The following is a 15,086-nucleotide window of genomic DNA, read 5'->3' on the forward strand; positions in this document are numbered from 1 at the left end:
AGGGGTGCGGAGGGGGTGGTTGGCGCTGCCCCACGGCCCGTGGAGTGGGGGGGGTGTGGTGGTGGTATTTTCCCTTCCCATCCCTGGTGGAATGAGCAGCAAAATCTCTCATCTTCTCTTCCCACCACCACCCTGCCCCAACAAGACCCCAGGCCCACAGGAAAAACGTCCCTGCCCCTTCTGCAGAAACAGAGACAAATACTGGCCTCCGGAACCAGATCCGACAAACTCATGGGACGGCATCTTAACACATCGTTTGCCGAGATCCAGAACTGTCCCAGGCCCCGTTCCCGCCCAGAAGCATCCTCCATCAGCCTCTGAATCACGTGGGGAAAAAAAAAAAATCTCATTAACCTCTCTGGAGCTAGTCACATCAGGCAGTTGCACGCAGGTGTAAACCTTGGCAGGATTTGTCTCTCCTTGAAGTTCTTTATCACACCGATACGGCAAAAGTGTTACCTGCTTGCAAGAGGTCGAGTTACGTTTCCTGTGGGAACCCAGGTTTTCCTGTCTCTTCGACATTAACCACAAAATTACATATACATAGCTATAAGTATCACAGAAACGTACTTTTAAAACAAAGCAAACCTGTTGAGCAGAAAGTGTAAGGATAAATTACCATAACAGTTTAATGGTGTACTTCATTTTCACTTCAAGTGTAGTTACAAAGAAAGGAAACTCGGGCCTGGACCGGGGCAACTGTTTTTCTCCATACGGGAACCTAGAGTCGTAATTAGGCAAATGATTTCAAATGGGCTCGATGCTGGGTCTGCCTGAGTGCCTGCGCGCAAGAGTGGGATCAGGTCTGGAGATGCAATAGGCTTGCAAAAGTGGATTTCCACGAAGATTTATTGTCAACAACCCAGTTTGCATTACATGGCTTATTTAACTCTGCCTTTCTATGCGTAAGAGCAGCCTTGGTAGGTCAAACCCATCGCCCATCTAGCTCAGCGTCCTGCCTCCAGATGTAGCCAGTGGTGAACGCTGAGGGAAGAAGCACAGGGATATTTTAACCATCCAGTGATACTTCCCTGGGGCCTCCTCCCGGCTCTCTGCAGCTCAGGGAGTGCTTCGGAAGCGCTTGGTGTCACCACATTTCGTACTCTCCGGTGATTTTTTTCCTTCCATTAGGTTGCTCCTTTACTTTGTGGATTCGTACATGCTCCTGGCTCTCACAGTGTCTTCTGCCAGGGAGTTCCACAGATGAACTAGCTGCTTCTTATGTGCGGACCGCCTTTGTTTGTTGGCTTTGAACCGACCTCTGCTAGTTTGCCAGAACCCCCTGATGGTTCTTGTGTTGGAAGAGACAACGATCGTTTCCTATTCGTTTTCTCCATGAATTTTTAATTTTTTTTTTCTTTACAGATTTCCTTTGTGTTCTCCCTCAGTTTTTACCAGCTAGCAAATTCTGGTCTTCTTAGTGATACCAGGAGTGAAAGCCATCCCATACTTGCTCTTCATTGAACTGTTTCTGCTTCTAACGCCTTCTTTTTAAGACAGGAGAATGGATCTCCTTACCATGTTCATGATGTTGGGTTCCCCGTGCAGCGTCATGGCGATGTCCTAGTTTCCAGTCCTCTCCTGCTACTCCCATTTTTCACTGTTTTTGAGTATGAAAATGACATTTGTGAGGAACATGTCTGTGACAACTCCACAATCTCTTTCCTTAGCAGTAATACCACCTCAGAGACTATCACTGTGTGCTTCTGGATGCTGCAAAGATTTTCAAGCCCAAACTCTGACGTGCAAGTTTTCCAAACCCAATATGTAACACTTTTCTCGTGCCCCTGAAAAATACAGTCTGGGTTTTGCAGAGCTAAGGCTCTGAGCCCAAATACACGTTTCCACCATTATAGCTCTGATGGGGCTCCACCATAGTGTCCCCTCTCTGCTTTGAGCTTATATTTTATTATTGTGAGGTTTCTTTTTTTCTTTGGTTTGTTTTAGTGTTATACCAGAAGACTGCTAAAGAAGCAGAAGTGCTAACGACAAGATTGTGAATCCTTGAAAATTGGCACAACCCCTGACTTTAGGGAAAAAAAATAGTTTTCGTAAAGCAGTAAACGCCACAGGAGAGCTTCCTGCTATTTCCCAGGGTGAAGTGCCTCACCGCCTCACCTTCCTTTTCCTTCCTACACAAGCGGAGGGATGAAAGGGTTGCTTTCTTGAGGAAGAAGTCTCTCTGGCTGCAGCCAAAACCACTCTGTTCACATGTTCATCATGCTCTTCACCAGCACAGCGTACTTACCCAGTTTGGAAAGTCTAAAGGTTAAAAGACCAAACCTAAAACCACTGGAAGGAAGATGAGCAGTCTGGTTTAACTCTTCCTCACAGAGTGAAACCAGCATCCCTGAAGGAGACATAGTGAGATGGCCATCAAAAATCATACATAATGCAGATGAAATGCAAGGAAAGGCAATTTCAGCCCTGTGGATAAGTCACCCCACGCACAGAGCAGTAAGTGACTGTGTCTTCCAATGACAAACTTAAGTAGAAGCATCAAAAAATCTGAGTCAGCTCCATCTGTTCGGGAGCGAAGCGGGAGAAAGCTGCAGGGCCGGCGTGCTGCTCTCTGTCACCCCCAGACACAGCTGCGCCCCGCTCCTGCTCTCCGTGTGCGCAGCGGCGGCGGGACCAGAGGAGCTGTCGTGTCCCGAGCAGCTTCAGCATCCCTGAAAGTGGGATGCTGAGCCTCCCTTTCTCCGGCCATTTGTTCCTGTCCTCCGGCACCTCGTCCCATGTTCATACAGCTGTGCAGTGAGCCAGGACTCATGGCAAAGCTGGCACAGGAAAGGAAAAGAATTTTTAATATTATTATTGATGAGTTCCCCAGGTTGGTTCACCGCGTGCCTGCCTGAGCGGTTGTGTTGACAAGAGGCGGGGGGGTGTGCAGAAACTGCGTGCAGGGGAGGAAGTGTAACCATAGCGTGGCCTCTTGGTGGTAGCTGTGGCTTCAGCCGATTTCAACTCTCAGCGGACCCATAGGGGTAGAACTAGAGAAACTTCCTTCCTTACTGGAAAAGGCACTGTGGGAATAATGGGAACCCAACATTTATGTCCTAGCCACAAAAGAAATTCCTTGCCTTCTATTTTTTTTTTCCAGTTCTTTGAAATTGTCTTTGTTTTATTCTTTTCCGCGTTTAATACACTGGGGCCCTAATCACTGACCAGAGATGTAGAGGTCATCAATTGTACTAACTTTTTAAGAGCTTAATCATCAACAGTGTTCAAGGAGATGAGTAAAGAGACAGGAAGTTCTGAATTTTCATTTTGTTTCTGCTACTGATTCATCCCGTAGCCTTGAGGCATCTCATTTCCTGCCTCCGCTCCCGTTCCCTATGTGGAAAATGGGAGTGATTTTGACCTACTTGACAGCGTGAAGTGTTAGACATGTGCCCCGTTGTACTGTCTAGGGAAATGGTTCCCGCCTTGGCCAGGAAAGTCCATGAGGGAAGCTCAAGCCAGGGTGAGGAATACCAGAGGACAGAGTAGTGAGTAAGGCTGAGTAAGGCTTCGTACAATCCGGTTCTCCTGCTCTAAGTGGGCTTCCAAGACCACAAGGAGGTTGGGAGGCTTTTAAAGACTGTTCTCCTTGTGCTGATGAGTTCTCCTCGTGATGGTGATTACAGCACGGGCTGGGAGCAGATCATGTACAGAAGGACGCCACACAATCAGCCTTCCTCCAGCTCACGCTCCTCTCCTCCTCTGCTGCTTCCACCAGCACTATCTCACACCTCCATGCGAGGGCTGCTCCACGCAAGCACTGCCGGCACACCCGGGCTCTTATGTGCTGCATCTGAATGTCGTATATGTTCCCGCAGCTCTGGTCGCCCAGTTTTGCACACGCTGCTGTGGGTGACACCCTGCTGCTTCCCCCCTTCCCAGGCCGATGGGTTACCCTCATCCTGACGTGCAGGCAAGGCTCAGGCATGCAGCTGGACCCAAGCGCAGGGAAGCACGCGTAGATGTCACTGTAGGTGATGCCGAGTTGCGCAGGGCCCAAAAGGAGCAGGTTTCCACTAGCTGTACGCTTCCAGGCCATCACTGTCGTCCGCCCGCCCCCGCCCCCGCCATGGCTTCCTCTGTTAGTGGATCGAGGACTGGATTGAAAGGACTCCTGAAACACAGGGGCTGCCTAAATATAGCATTCCCGCTAGGGCAGGAAGAGTGGTGGAGAGAGGCAGAGGGCTTCCCAGGGCTGCTCGGCACCGGGCAGGAAGGCACAGTGCTATGAGCACTGTCAGCACTTTGGGGGTGCCCACCTTTCCCCATCCCCTGCCAGGCTCCACAGCTGTGCTCTCCTTTCTGCTGTGCCAGTACAGCTCCCTCTTATTGTGGTCAGATAGCTGGGCTGATGTTAGCAAAAAAGAAAACCGCCTTTTTTTCTTTGGTTTTTTTTTTTGCAGGCTTTGCTTTATCTCTTATTAACGCCCTGCTTTGAAGGACTGTTGGGCAGTAATGTGAGAGCAGGAATTCCTGAAGTTGTTGTTGCACAGAGATTTAGGTACCACAAAACTATGTCCTAAAAGTCATTTTGGGGTGAAAGTGTTACCTCAAATGGCATTGCAGTATAGGCTAGGGAGACAAGTTAACTTTAGTCCTGTAAGCATTAACACCACACCTGTGCAGCACTGGAGCACCCAGCAGTTCTAACTTGATCCAGATCCCAAATGAACATATGACAATGTTCTTATGGAAGTAACATGATACAGTGTTTATATCATCTTTATGCTTTTGTGCTGGTTGCGGTGAAGAAAGATGGTACCTGGTCCACCTAAAGCCGTAGGACATGAGAAGCTGGTAGCTGAAATGGTATAAAGTTTGACCGGGACAATGCGCACCCAGAGAAATCCGTGAATAAATCCGAACCAGCAGAGTGAAGTTCAGCAATTTGCATCACCTGGCTGGGGCATTTTGAATCTGGTTCTGAACATGCCCACACAGGATTTACATCTGTGGAGCCACAGCCTCCATGAGGAGGCTGCTCCCGTCCCTGGAACAGAACAGGACAAGGAGGGGTGATTTCACGCTGCCACAGTCTTTCGCTGACTCCACATCCCTAATTGATCTTCCCAGACTGAATTCGCAGCACAACCCAGGATCTCGAGCTTCGCATCAGGCTGGGAATTGTCAGTCCTGCAGCCAGGCTCAAAGCTGGCAAAAATGCATAAACCTGGCATAAAAATACCGTTGCATGCTTGGGCTAATTGAGAAGATCCCAGGTATATTTTCAGACGCTGCCTGTGCTCTAATTCTTAACAAGCTATCTGTTTCTGGGCCTGCTATCTGTCACAGAAAGCATGCAATTACTGAGTGTGGCTGGCTGTCACAGGCTATCTCTGCTTGCAGCTAAGCTGGCTTGTAGTTATCTTCCCATGAGCCAACTGTGACACTTATTTCACCTCTTACACAGGGCCCTGAGCCATATCTGTAGTGGCAATGACCAAACTTTTTTCCTCCTCGTCTGAGTCAGAACTCCTCGGGGAGTATCGTCCCTCCTCACGTTTGTCTTGATGTGCCTTATCTCACCCAGGGGCACCTGGGGATGCTCACGCGGAGTTTCTGAGATCCGTGCTTCGGGATGATGAGCAAGGCAGAGAGACAGCCCGCTCACGCCACATTTGTGCCCCAGAATGAGAAAAGCTGCTCTGCCAACCTGATGGTGGCTGTGGCTCTGCAGGCACTTCTCTACGGGCAGTGCTGGTGTAAGGATCTCCCAGCCCTTCTCCACCAAGCACACGGGCATGTATCTTACCCTTTTCCTCCTGCTCTTTGGCTCCCATCACCGCACTGTCCTTGTTGTTGTGCTGGTGCCTTTACTTCCAGAGCCACGCAATCAAACAGATCAGCTCTGGAAATAACCCCTGTTTTCAGATTTTGTTTTATCCAGCTCAGTTGTGCTCACAGTGTGGTGAAAGAGCAGAAACGAGCAAAGCAGTGAGCATGGAGGTGGTTGGGTTGTTCTTTTGTAGGCCTCCAGCTCAAGTTGAGTCTGCAAGCCTCAAGAGATAGGTGGGGATTACTTCTGAAGAACTTGTTTTGGCATGGCCCAGTGTGGAGTCTCGATGTGCCGTGTGTTGAGTCAGAAATGCCACAACGACATGATGGAAATCACTGAACCTGTACAAACTTACTCTGTCAATTCAAGTGTGTTCAAAAAATTCTGAAGGAGTCACTTTGTCCCAGAACACCTTCTGATGGAGCAGGTACCGTAGCCGGCTTAAACCTGGTAAAAAGGAATAAAGCTGGCACAGAAATATTTCTGTATACTTGGGCCAACTGAATGGAAAGAAGAATGCTGTGCGCTTACATCTGGTCCAGAGCAAGCTGATCCCAAAATGCCCACAGACCTGGTAATACCCAACCTGTGACCATGGCCTGAGTTGGTACAGAAGTCGTCGCGTTACCAGAGTGATGCCAATGCACTTCTACCAACAGCGGGCTTCTGCAAGAAAGCTGTGAGAGCAGAAATTCGCGCGGTGCCCCTGGTCTCAGTACAGCTGCCTTTAATCCTGCAAATTTATCCCCATGTTGAACTTCGTGCATTGTGCAAACTCCCTGTGAATTCATAAATCTTTGAGGACTGTGGCTTGGGTGAGGTAAATTACAGAAATCAAAATTAAAGTGTAAAGCATATATTTTAAACAAACATTAAGGCTGCTGAAGTCTGCCCTTTGAAAGCTTTCTTCTTCAATTTCCAAGTGACTTTTATTTGAATGTTGAAGGGATTTTCATTTTGTGTTATATTTTACAATGAGTAGGGAGTTATATTCTGAATGTAACTCTAAAAATGAAGAGTGAATTATCACCAAAATGCAAAAGAAAGGAGGAAAAAAAGCAAAGGTGCGAATTAACTGTCCTTTCAAACGAAAAATTAAAACCCCAGTGCTGTTGAAGGAAATGTAGAACCACGTAAGGATTTCCACAATTAATACACAGGCTTAACTGGTTTAAGTTTCCCTTTCATATTATACAGCATGAGGTCCACAGAGGCCGTAATTTCATGAAACTCTGGCTTTGTCAGTGAAGCTAACTTAAAATGTTCCCTCTCCTCCCTTCCCTGGCGCCTCGTCCCTGGTTTCACACCGCAGAGCACTACCCTCTCCGTGGGCAGCTCCTGGTGCCAGAACAAGGGTTTGCAGGCCTGAGCCTCACACCGGCTTAAAAATAATACACCCCCAAAAGAAGTGATTTTTAGTATGAATCGGTTCTGATTTCTGGCATGACCCCACAGACAACTGCAGTGGCATCACCGAGGAGGCCGTGACGGCAGAGAGGAGCACGTGGGAGACTGGTGAAATGGGGAAATGGCATTGGCAACTTCTTAAGTTAGTTCCAACAGCAAAGCCAAGATCTTATGGAGCTCCTGCTGACGTGTCAATAGAAATGCCAGGGAAAGGTCCGTGGGAAGAGACAAAGCCTTTAGGCATCACCATGCAGCATATAATTTAACAAAAGACACCCACTGGTCATAATAGGTGGTTGAAATGAAAAGTATTAGTCACCCTTGGGCCGGTGATTGACACAATATAATCCTCCAGGTATGGGTTTTTTTAAACAAAATGTTGTCATCGAAATAAAGCAAAAGGCTAAAAGTTATAGGGCATTGATGTGTTCTGATGTGAGGCAAAATGTTTTAGCTACAGTTTTGCTTGAAATGTCATTTTCTGTCCTGTCCTCTTCTTCTAGATCTTGTTGATTTACCAGGTGGCTCTTCCATATGATACATTTACCCTCTGTGATCTGGTTTTAAGAAAGCCAAATATCAGGGATGCTGTGACACAGCAGTTTGGTAAAGTTCCTCAGGGTAACTGTTAGTGAAGAACTTCCTAGTCAGTACAATTATTTTGTGTTCTGAAATGTGGAGGCTTTTAGGGGTCTTCTGGTCATAACAGAAACACTTTGAATAAAGAGGGTCTAGAGAGAGCTATCACCTCCAGATAAAACACGTGGGATTCACATCTCCATTTTGCATGCCTATATCTAAGCTGATCGCCTAAGCTTCCTTTAGCAGTTGACTGAAAGAAGTAAGCACCCCCAGTGTACAGTTCATCTCATTCTGAAATGGACAGCTGACGTGGCTCAGGGGAACAGTATCTTAGCACTGACAGGCTGAGTTTGGACGCTGAAGCCCTGTGCTGAAGACATCATGGGCTGGTGCAAGGAATCCCATGCAGATGGTCAATGCTCCTTCATTTTTTAACATTTTAAGCCAGTTTTTAAGATTTCCAGCTGTGCAATCCTGCATACTTTGGAAGTTATTTACCATTTGACTAGCAAAGTGAAGTCAAGGGGACAGATATTTACCTGCTGTGAATTAGCGTAGCTCTTCTTGTGAAGCTGCGTGGAAGCTCAGTTGACCAACTTCTCCCCTTTAAGACTGGTGTATTTACTATAAGCAGTCATCATGAGAAACAAGTACACTGTTAGGCAATGGTGAACAGGCAATTTGCCCTTAGCTCAATTAGCTCTGAAATGGAAAAAGCAGGAAAATTATACAAAGAAAAGAAAAACAGCACATGATTTCCCAACAGCACTTGAAAACTTCTTCTGCTGCTTTGATCATCGTTGTTCCCTCCTCTCACAAGCCCAGACTGGAGCCGTTACTTGGGCTAGGTGTAAATACATAGGGACAAATGATGAGATGAAGGCGTGCACCACAGGATATACTCCCAGTTCAGAAGACAGCTTAAGTACTGAAGGCGGTGGGACGTTAATGGCATGCAAATGCGCGCTTCTGAATAAGGGCGTTCCCCCAGATCAGATCCTAAGCACTTGGCAAGAGCGCTTTGCAGAGTTCCCCGGGACACTGCCAGATGTACTCAGACCTTGCCCGCAGTTCCCTTGCTGACCAAGTCCCCGGTTTCCTCCAGGAGGGAAAGGATAGCTTTACGCTAACTTCAGGATCTGAAATTCTGCTCATCGAGGATGAACATCAGCTCACCAAACTTGTTTTCCCTTGCACTTGAATCTTGACAAGGTTGGGGGTAAAAAACCTCTGCAGCTGGAACCTTCTTGACCTCCGTGGAATATAAGGAGAAAAATAAGGGCCAGTTACCTTAGAGTCAGGCATTCCAAGCATGTTGTAGCGGTTAGTCACCTTCCTCTCACCACCAAAATAAGGTAGGACGGAAACACTTGACAACTTTTTGATGATGAAATTTTACCCTGGTGAGGTGTAAAATTATATTTAAATATCAGCCTTCTCCCTGTGTCACACAGTGGTTTCCAACATGTTTGTATACTACATTTTGCAGGACAGCAGTTAGTATCTACACTTAATGTCACTTAAATCTTATATCGTTATCTGACATCCCTGAGCACTTTAGAGGAATAAAGATTATTGTCTTTATCAAAATGCTGAGATGTCAGAGCTCACAAGTTCTTTTATACCCGGAACTAATTTGGGATTTGGGATACCTAACTTCAGGCAAACTATTTTCGTTCACACTTTGCAAGTCACTTTTCCTTGCAGTTGACTTTATACACTCTTTCTCAATCCTTTCTTTTTCTACAGTCCTAATGTTCCAAAATGTGCGCAGATCTCTAAAAGTCGTGGCTTCCCTTGAAAAATCCTGGGGCTAAGTGTCTTGCCCAAAGATGACTTGCCGGATGGAATCTGCAGCTATACTGCCTTTTCACAGAACCCTTGCAGCAACATAAAGGTCAAGCTCCTAGACTGACTGTCTGTGGCACCCATGACAAGACTGCACCCCAGCACCCATACCACCACAGCATGTTTATGCAATCTGGTTTCCTATAGCACGTGCAGGCACCATGCTGTGTAGCCAAACAACCTCTACCAAGTTTGGTCAGTCTTCTGACCAGATGCCATCCAGATGCATGCCAGTCAGTGCAAAAAGGGATAACAGTTTTATGCCGTGTTGCCTGGTCATATTTCAAAAGAGAAAACAAGACAGGTCACGTCATCTTGCAGTGCCCTTCAAGCGTTTGATGCTCCAGCATAGGTCCTATCACTGCCAAGGATGTGCATTACCTCCTTGCAGCTTGTCATTGCAGGCCAAGGATAGTTTATGAGTAAGAAAGTTCGATCAACAGCGCGCTGAGGTGAAGATCTTCTGCCCCAGGAAGATCCTGTTGACAGACGTATGCAAAGGAACCCGGACTTAATAATTGCAAAGGAGGATCTAAGATATCTCCTTACTGAGCCATTTTTTCCTGGCTGCACTTTCCCCCAGCTCTCCTCTGTTAGCCCCAGAGATGGACTGATCAAGTAACCAGTTCCCTAGACTCCCTTGGACTCAGGGCTGAGGAGCCCAGCCACACAAGGAATCTGTAGGGTTTGGGGCCATTGACTTTGGCCCAGTGTGATAGATGAGGTCCCATTACTCAAAGTGCCCTTGAGCTCTACCCCTAAAATACTCGCTGTTGTAATAATAAAGCTACCCCTAGATTGCTTGTATGAATTTTTAATCTCCAGCGGTCTGGGGTTTGCCTGTCCTTTTCAGTTGTCTGTTTGTTTAGTCCTATTTGCAGGCGAAGAGACGTTCATCAAATTTGACTGCATTTTATGGTGTGTAAAAATTTACTCTAGGCAATAATAGACAGACTTCTGACCAAGTATCAGAGGTGGGAATCATCCTAAATGCCTTAAGATGTCTACAGTGTAGAAGTCCAGACTTGACCTCTTCACATCTCTCTCTTCATAATAGTCAGCAGAGAAGGAAAGGCACTTCTTGAGCATGATTCATCTCATGTGAAATAGGTCACATGAATCACTTTCTAGAAATGCCTATTCCTCTGGGAATAGACTCTGAAGGGGGTCTAGATACATAACTCAGGCATAAACGGTTATACTGCAAATGTCTAGAGTTAGATGGGATGACTCCTACATGCCTTGTGTGGACTTAACAGCCTATGGAAAGACTTTTTTCCTCATCTACTCCCATACCGGGTGTGCATTTGTCAGCTGCTCGGGTGTCTTTCAGTATCTGCTGCAGAAGACCTAATTTGTCCCTTCACCCATGGGTGCCAAACACCATTCCATCAAGATGTTTGAGGGAAAATACCAGTAAGGGTATTGGGACTTGACCGCAGGACATGAGGATCAGCAAGCAGGATCACAGAATGGTTAAGGCTGGGACGCACCTCTGGGAATTGTCTAGTCCAACCTCTCCTCAGAGCAGAGTTAGCTGGTGCACGTTGCTCGGGACTGCATACAGCTGGATTTTGAGTATCTCCAAGGATGGAGACTCCACAACCTGTCTGTGTGGTCACCCTTTTAGTACCGTTTTGGTGTGGGGTTTTTTAATGTTGAAATGGTATTTCTTGTATTTCCATTCATGCCAATTGCCTCTTGTCTTTTCACTGGGTACTACTTAAAGTCTGACTTCATCTTCTTTAGTCGCCCCATGGGGTATTGATACACATGGATCAGATCCCCCCTGAGTCTTCTCCAGGCTGAACAATCCCACCTCTTTCAGCCTCTTCTCATACATCAGATGCTCCAGTCATGTCTGATGTCATCCCTTCGTCATCTTCATGGCCCTTTGCTGGCTTGCTGCAGTAAGTTCCTCTCTGTGTTATACTGGGGAACCCAGAACTGGACCCAGTACCCCTGATGTCTCTACCAGTGCTGAGCAGATGGGAATAATCACCTCCCTCTACCTACTAGTGACCCTCTTCCTAATGCAGCCCAGGGGCTGCTGGCATCATTTTGAGCTATTGCAATAGACAAGGGCAGAGGGCAGCTGCCAGCATGACTGTAATTCACTTCCCAGGAATGCCAGAAGCATGTCTCCTAGTTAAAGAGCTGCAGCCTTTAGGCAAGCCAAGTACAGCATGTTACGGAGGATGCTTCACAAGGAAACTGTATGTGTGGGAGGGCAGGTAGGGAGTTCCTAAGGAGGACCACTATTCTGGTTCTACTGAAAGAAGAGCGGTATGTGTCACGGTCTTGTGGTTGGTGGGTGAGTGGTAAGGAAGGGACAGCTGCTCTCCATACAAAAGGAGGCTTGGCATGTTGCTGGCAGATGGGGTAAAAAAAAAGAAGAGAGGTTAAGTGTGAAGAGGGGAGAAAGTGGTGGCCAGGCACAAGCAGGTGTGTCCACAGGTATAGGGTCTCCAAGGGCATGAAGTGTCTAGCATTTATGCAGATGACATTGCCTGTGGACCTTCTTGACCTAGAGCCACATTTATCAAGGTCACTGACATGGTTGTTTGCAGGTGGCTGGAGAGTCCTTTCAAGCGTAGGATCCTGCTGGAGGCACTTGGGTTGGAAAGGGCCCCCACCACCCTTGCCTGGACTGTGAAGAACAGATTTACCATGCTGATCTGAAGGGTGTTCTCCATTCTGGCTTTGAAGTGACATTGTGCACAGTACTAGCAAGCCTTCAGCCTCTCTTAAAGATCTTCAGGACAGATAAAGATGGAGCACTTATTGCCGCAGAGGTCCTCAGGGAAAAACTGCAAAATACAAAGGTTCAATGTCCACAGCAGAAAAGAATTCTGGAACACACTTCTTTGCCTATGAGTGGATCACAGTGCATAGGGCCCAAGTTGTCCATTACCTAAAGCATAGGATTATCTAAACAAATAGAGCATACAAGTCATTTTTTGGCTGTTTCGGTACAACACTCTAGCAAAACTTATGAGACAAGCTAGGTTTGTTGTATTATGACCTTCAGCAGGTCATTTCATCTCCCCTTGGGCCTTTATTCCTCATCTGTCTCAGAAAGGCACTGTGAAAAGGAACGCGTGGCCGGTGAGCGGCACTGGCGGATGAACCGAGGCTGCTGCTCCACAGTGATCTAACATCTTCCCAACCAAGTGGACCCATCTCCTCCTTCATGGCCTGGTAGGTATTGGGCCAAAGCACGAGCAGAAAACAGCTTGGTGTTTTTCATCCGATTAAGGTGATGAAATGGCTGTGGGGAGGACCCAGGGAGCACCAAAGCTGGCAGCAAGACAGAGCCAAGCGCCTGGGCAGGGCAGGGCTGGGTGGTGGCAGTTCCCAAGCAGAGTGGCCGAGGCTCTGGTGGGAGGGGAGCCAGCAGGACGTCTTACTTCTTCTGCACACAAGCTATTTGCCGGTGTCGTGTGAGCTACGAGGGGACATTTGTAAAAGCTTTATCCACCTGAATGAGTCACTGAAGAACACTGCCGGGAATTATTTTTTTTTTCTGGTTTGCCCAGTCCACTGAAATGAGTCAGTTACTAGTGGAGATAACGAAAAGTGTTCACTGAAATAAAAAATGCCAGCATTCAGCAGGGTGGCACCCCTCCTGCTCAGTGCTCATGCTGTAAAATTCCAGCAGGCAAGGAAGGCCGCTTGGCTCTTGTTCAGCAACCGGCAGGAAACAACCCCCACTAAGCTGTGATTCAACACCGAGAGAAAAAAAAAAAAGAAAAGAAATCCCTTCCACCGTATCAGGGAGCGTGGATGAACATGGCTGGGTTAATAAAGCAACGCTGCCCTGTCACATCTGGAAAGCCAGGTTGGGGGAAAAAAAAATCCAATTAGCTCTAACTGTCCTTACTATAGGGGTCCTAAATCAGTCTCTAGAGAGCCGTTGCATCAGATAACTGCATCCCACAGTGACTGACTACATGCTCTACAATATTTGCCACAGATGGCAGCCACCAGGCAGAAGAGAGGGGTGCCCATTAGCAGAGAGGCAGAACTCAGCTAAAAGTGCCTCCCCCAGCCTCAGAAAGGTGGTAATGGCATGAAACAGAGCTGCTTGCTAGCTGATGCCCCTCCCATGCAAAGAAGGTTACCGATCTAAATTAAAAAAGGAGAAAAAAAAAAAAAGAAGGAAGAAAGAAAGAAAGAAAACGGATCCTACAAAAAATTATTCTTTTTTTTTTGGCCTTTTTTCCCCCCCTTTCATTGTAATGCACCCAGGCAAAGCCAGAGCTTGTAACCTTCCCTTATTCCAGGTGCTAAAGCTTGCTGCGTGCAAAAAAAAGCACCGTGAGAGACTGGCTGGATTCTCTCAGTTAGCAGGTGTTGGAAGCCTGCAGGGATCTGCAGGTTAATTAATCCTGACTTACCAGGGCTGGGGAGGCTTATTAGCCTCCACCCTAAAAATGAGGAAGACAGGAGGAGCCCTCTGGGGGGGAGGTAGGTAGTGTTTGTGGGGAGAGAAGCGGAGGCAGAGCCAACTCTGGGGAAGAGGCTTTAGGTGGGGCTTATGAATTCGTTTTTCATCCCTTTTCTCTCCATAAAAGCAAAGTTCAGAAGAAGTATATTTTTACACTTTAAAACAAGCATCCAATTTGTCGATGGTTAGTGGGAGCTCCAGTAGCTGCCGTGCAGAAGCCAAGTGAAATCTCCCCACACTCTGCCGCGGAGCTGGGCGAGCGCTTTGGCGTTACTCACCTTTGCTGTCTCGGGCCCTAAATGAGGAATTTTTAAGGCCTGTAAGGGGGTGGGAGGGGGATATTTGACTTGCTGTCAGGGCTTGTGAGACCACACGCTTGACTTGATAGCGTTTCTGTGCTCGCCTGCCTGCATGTCATAGGATATACGTTGCTTTCTAATCAAATCCAAAATGTCAGGGAAGGTATCCCTGGCCAAAACCCTGTTGACTGTGGGGGAGGGAAGAGGGAATGGAAACACCACAGGAGGGGTATGGGCCAATCGTTTAGCATAGCTACAGCTCCAAGCATCTCTGCGATTGTTTATGGTTCAAACAACTGGCTGATGGCACCCACTTGCACCTTCTTGCTCAACAATGCCTCTATCTGCTCTTTCCCCCTCCTCCTCCTTGCCTTTGAGGTGTTGACACCCTGACAAACTCAGCCCTGGCCTCCGCAGGGGGCAGGGCGAGGTTTTCCAGGGAGGGCTGAGCTGCACATCCCGGCTTCCCTCCCACTCCCAGCTCTTGCCCACAGCATCCTCTCACCTGCAGCTGGAGCAGCTCAGCGTGGGCAGGTAGGACAGGGTGGTGGGACACGGCCAGGCTGCCACCACCACAGGGGGCGAGCACCAAACCACAGGGTTTGATGCCCAGACAAATATCAACAAGGGAAAGAGGGATCACAGCCCTCCTGGGATGTGGAATTGCACTGTCTGGGAGAGGAGGAAAAGAGATGCTGGCAGAGCTCCTGCTACTGGGAAA

Source organism: Chroicocephalus ridibundus, chromosome 1 (assembly GCF_963924245.1).
Source record: "Chroicocephalus ridibundus chromosome 1, bChrRid1.1, whole genome shotgun sequence".
Taxonomy (NCBI): Eukaryota; Metazoa; Chordata; class Aves; order Charadriiformes; family Laridae; genus Chroicocephalus; species Chroicocephalus ridibundus.